Source organism: Podarcis melisellensis (assembly GCF_964234715.1).
Source record: "Podarcis melisellensis genome assembly, chromosome: 11".
NCBI lineage: Eukaryota > Metazoa > Chordata > Lepidosauria > Squamata > Lacertidae > Podarcis > Podarcis melisellensis.
In genome coordinates this window covers 44,079,539-44,084,648 of record NC_138543.1, presented here as the reverse complement: position 1 = coordinate 44,084,648, position 5,110 = coordinate 44,079,539, and positions in this window count along the sequence as shown.

Here is a 5,110-nt window from a genome sequence, read left to right as displayed (position 1 = left end):
CAATCGGAGGCCGGCGCGCCGGAGCCTGCCCCTCTTCCCGTTCCTGGCCAATGAGCGAGGCGAGGCGGGGAAAGGAGGCGAGGGGAGGGCGAGAGGAGTGGTGTGAGAAAATGACGCCGCGTGGCCAGAGGGAGGGCGCCCAATGGGCGCGCCGCTGAGGCCTGGACCGGCGAATGAAGCGCGTGACGCGGGTGCCCGGCGGCCAATGGGAGCCTCGCTGCCGACTGCGCGGTGAGGGCAGTCGCTGCTGCAGGTCCTCTGGTGAGAAAGAGGAGATGGTCGCTTAGCAACGGGAGGAAGGCGCGCATCTCAGCGAGGCAGCATCGTGTTACCCGAAGAAGGGAGCGAAGGCGAGCCCTGGTGTCTGCGCTGGCTGCAGCACAGCGAGGAGTGGCAGTTAGGCAGGGAGCTGAAAACTATATACGAACTTCATATAGGGTGGAAGGAGGCTCTTGCTTATTATATTATGAACTGTTTGGGTTTTTTAAAGCCTTATTGATAGCCGCATCAAGAAAAATGGCCCACCAGCTCCAGGTTCTCAGGGAAAGAGTCTGGTGGTTTTTCATAGTTTATTTAACAACACACACGGATTACAAATGCTATCCAAATACAATGTTTTTTGGTGCTGTCATTGGTTAAATGAGGCTTCTGATATGCCTTTATGGCTTGTAATGCTGCTAATTTTGCCTGTTTTGTACAAGTTTCTTTTAACGTTTTTCTTTATGTCTTTCTTTTTCTTTATAAACCTGTGATCATCATCTGAGGCCTTTCTTCTTGGGGCCCCTTCCGTGAGAGGTCTGGAGGGCGGTAACATGAGAAAAGACTTTTTCTGCAGTGGCTTTCTGCTTGTGGAATGCTCTTCCCCATCTGCCCTACCGCTTTCCCCTGGAAAAGCTGCTCTTTAGGGCTGTTATAAAATATTAGGGTACACACATGTAGCAGACACACACTCCACAGAAAACCAATCCTCCATCCTACAAAATTTATGAACTATTCCCTGAGAAAATTACATATTATTTTAGCACACACAACAATGCCCCCAAAAGCCATCTTGGCTCTCCTAATTACTCAAAATATTTCCTTTACGGAAGGAGATATCTTGGAGAAACCCTTCCCAGTACCGTGGTTCTTTTCACTTACAAATCCTTGCTTAAGGTCATATTTTGTGTATGAATAGGGTGAGCCCGTGACCTGGATTCAAGAACTAAAGTATTTACCATCTCAAAAGAATGACTACACTGCCCAGGTAATGCAACCAGTAAAACATCAGATATCCTGGCAGACAGGAGAGAAGCCACACACTCAAATTTATTTGGGAGACCACCTCTGTGATGTATGTATGATGATTTTAGGGTGGTCTTTGGGGTTGGGCAATGTCTAAAGTCTTTAGAGGTTCCTGCACACTTTGTGCTTTTGGTCTCTCTCACTTCCTTGAGGTGGGGGCGGGGCTCTGTTGCAACTGAAAAATAAAAATCTGCCTTGCTTTCACTGGATCCTGCCTCCATCCATTCTTCATTGACCAGTCATGGACTTAGGGGACTCAGAGTCCCTTGGGGAGTTGGGCAGCAAAAGCCAACCCCCAATTTTTCTACAACAGCGCTAATCAGAGCAGTTGGCAGAAAACCCACTTGACAATTTGCTCCAATTCAACAGTAAAGAGCAGGTTTTCCATTGGGGAAAGCAAAACGGAAGTCTGGTTGAGCCATCAATGCCAGCAGCAGCAACAACAATAAAAATGCCCTCCACTCACCTAGACTAGATGATCCTTGGTTAGATTAAGTGGGTCTCCTATACATTTTTAACCTAAGTTTCCAACCAGGAAGTAACAATAATTAGCATCTACATAGTCTACATAGTGAGGTTTAGAGTGATCAAAATCCTTTGCATACCTGTTCTCAGTAATTATGCCAATAGCCTTGTAAAGTAGATCAGTGTTACTATCCCCTTATTTAATAGTATTTGCTTGTGTGTCCGCCAGAGATGAGTAATAATAAGTGTTACAGTAAGTGCCACACTTTTTAACGTCAAAAAAGAGGTGCCAGTACTTTGTACTATTGAGAACCCCTAAAAAAAGGCACTGGTAAGGAGACCGGGCAAAGAAGTACTTTTAACTGGAAGAAAATTGTTTCAATTTGGACTCATCTACACTTCCTTTTGTGCTGCGTTTCTTGGCACAGGTTAAGGCTTCCTGGGTCCACATCCAAGTGGGTTGTTTTGTTTGTTTGTTTGTTTTTTGTCCCAGCGCTTTCCCTGAAAAGTTGTATTGTCACTGAATCAGAGCAAATGGCAATTGGGTTTTCTGTGGATCACTGTTTGCTCCGATTCAGCAGAAAAACATGAGTTTTCCCACAGAAAGCTCCGGGACAACACCCCCCCCAAAAAAAACCCCCGCTCAGATACAGACCTGGAAAGCTCAGACCTGTGCCTAGAAAGCTTGGAGCAAACATAAGTGTAGATGAGCCCTTTGTGCACCAGGCCATTTATGTGCTACAGAGCCAGACATTTGCCAGTCCTTTTATGAACTTATTCACAAAGCTGCATTTGTCTTGAAGTGTAAGTTTTCTTGTATTTTATTCTGCAAACTGCCTGAGATCTTTTGATGAAGGGTGGTATATAAATTTAATAAATAAATAAATAAATAAATACCATATTTTCCCATTTATAAGACTAGGTTTTTTCCCTAAAAAATAATGTCCAAAATTTGGGGGTGTCTTATACACAGATAGATCTCTCCCTCCCCCCATTTTCTTAAATCGGAGTCCCCCAAAATAGGGGGCGTCTTATGCATGGGGGCATCTTATAGACGGAAAAATACAGTAAATAAGTTTTAAGAGTCTTTTGTTGCTGCTGCTATTTTTCTTAATTCTCTTCTGCTTTTTAAATTCAAACCTCAACTTACTGGAGGCTTTGCGTTATCTGAAAGCAAAAGACCCAACTTCCTAAAGGGGATCTGCAATTTGACCTGGCAGTTCAGCCCTGGCAAACCTTCTCTCATTTACCTTAACCTATAGAGAAGGTGAAAGTTCCATTTTTATTTAGCAGCTCAGTGCTTGCAAAGTTTGTATGTTGTCAGTTGAAAATGTTGTGTTTCTTAATCAATATTCAGTCACACCAATGATGAAAACTGACACTCCAGAACAAGAACAGCAGGATGCAGGTGGTATTTAAATCTAGTTCCTCATACATGACTTAAACTCGCCTTTCAGTAATCAATCTTGTCAACAAGTAATGTCACATTTTCCTTGACATTGTGAAAATGTGTCCTTTTCTTTCCGCCTCAGTAATGAACATGTTAGTTCATTTTATAGTCTAGTCTACGGATAGCCAACATGGTGCCCTTCAGACATTGCTAGACTATGTTCCCCCCCCCCCCGCCCTTATATTGGCCATGGCTTCTGGGAATTGGAATCCAACAACATCTAGCTCAGTCAGTAGAGCATGAGACTCTTAATTAATTAAGTTGTCAATTGAAGTTTGTCGACACAGAATGACATAGGCACAGCTTTGTCAATGCCATACATATAAAGGTGTTGTGCCTGTGTGACATCAAAAAAGCACCAGGAAGCACATTGCAGATACATGTGAATCTGAGACCCCAATATCAGGTAGACAGTGTGTGTGACTGGTTAGGAAAGTAGTCATAACTGCCCCAAACTATGGTGCTCATTCTGGCCCCTGGAATATGTGGCATGAGTGCTGCAGCTTTCAGCCAGAGACTTTTGTTGAGTTCCACAACAAGGCCTATTGGGTTCAAGAGGCTGTCTGCCACCAGATTATCCAATAGTTCTAGGAACAAACAACTCTGACCTGTTTCTGTTACTATTAGATAGTTATGCGGGGCATTGCAAGAGTGGGTAACCATATTCATGCTCATTCCTGCCTTCTCAGTAGTGGTGCCTGCCCTGTGGAACCTCCTCCCATCAGATGTCAAAGAGATAAACAACTACCTGACATTTAGAAGACATCTGAAGGCAGTCCTGTTCAGGGAAGATTTTTAATGTGTGACATTTTAATGTATTTTTAATCTTGGTGGGAGGCCGCCCAGGGTGGCTGGGAGACCCAGCCAGATGGGTGGGGTACAAATAATAAATTATTATTATTATTATTATTATTATTATTATTATTATATCCAAGAATATAAATGAGCAGTGTTCGGTCAGTGTAGAGGATGACAGGGCTACCATCCATCTACCAAGAAACTGGAGATTAAATGTTCATGTAGGAGAAGAAAACAGCCTTGTGGCACCATAAAGACTAAACCTACCTTAGCAGTCAAGAGCAGTCAAGAGAAGTAGACAAAAGAACTTTCAGACTGGTCAATACAAGAATCCATAACATATGTAAGATGAAGTCAAGTGAATACATACATTGAGACCTTTGCTTACCTCTGTTTTTTCTCAGTTAGTGCCTTTTTATGGATATGTAAGATATTTTAGAAATGGTGCATTTTTTTGCCATACACTAATTATTTACCATACACTAATTGCCATACATTAGTTGCCATACACTAATTGGGAAAGGCGTACAACAAGGCTGTATATTGTCTCCCTGCTTATTTAACTTATATGCAGAATTCATTATGCGAAAGGCTGGGCTGGATGAATCCCAAGCCGGAATCAAGATTGCCGGAAGAAATATCAACAGCCTCAGATATGCTGGTGACACAACCTTGATGGCAGAAAGTGAGGAGGAATTAAATAACCTTTTAATGAGGGTGAAAGAGGAGAGCGCAAAATATGGAAGACATCTGAAGGCAGCCCTGTTTAGGGAAGCTATTAATGTTCGATGTATTATAGTATTTCAATATTTTTTTGGAAGCCGCCCAGGGTGGCTGGGGTAGCCCGGCCAGATGGGCAGGGTGTAAATAATAAAATTATTATTATTATTATTAATTATTATTATTATCTGAAGCTCAACATCAAAAAAACGAAAATCATGGCCACTGGGCCCATCACCTCCTGGCAAATTGAAGGGGAAGAAATGGAGGCAGTGAGAAATTTTACTTTCTTGGGCTCCATTATCATCGCAGATGGTGACTGTCACGTAATTAAAAGACGCCTCTTTCTTGGGAGAAAAGCAATGACAAACCTAGACAGCATCTTAAAAAGCA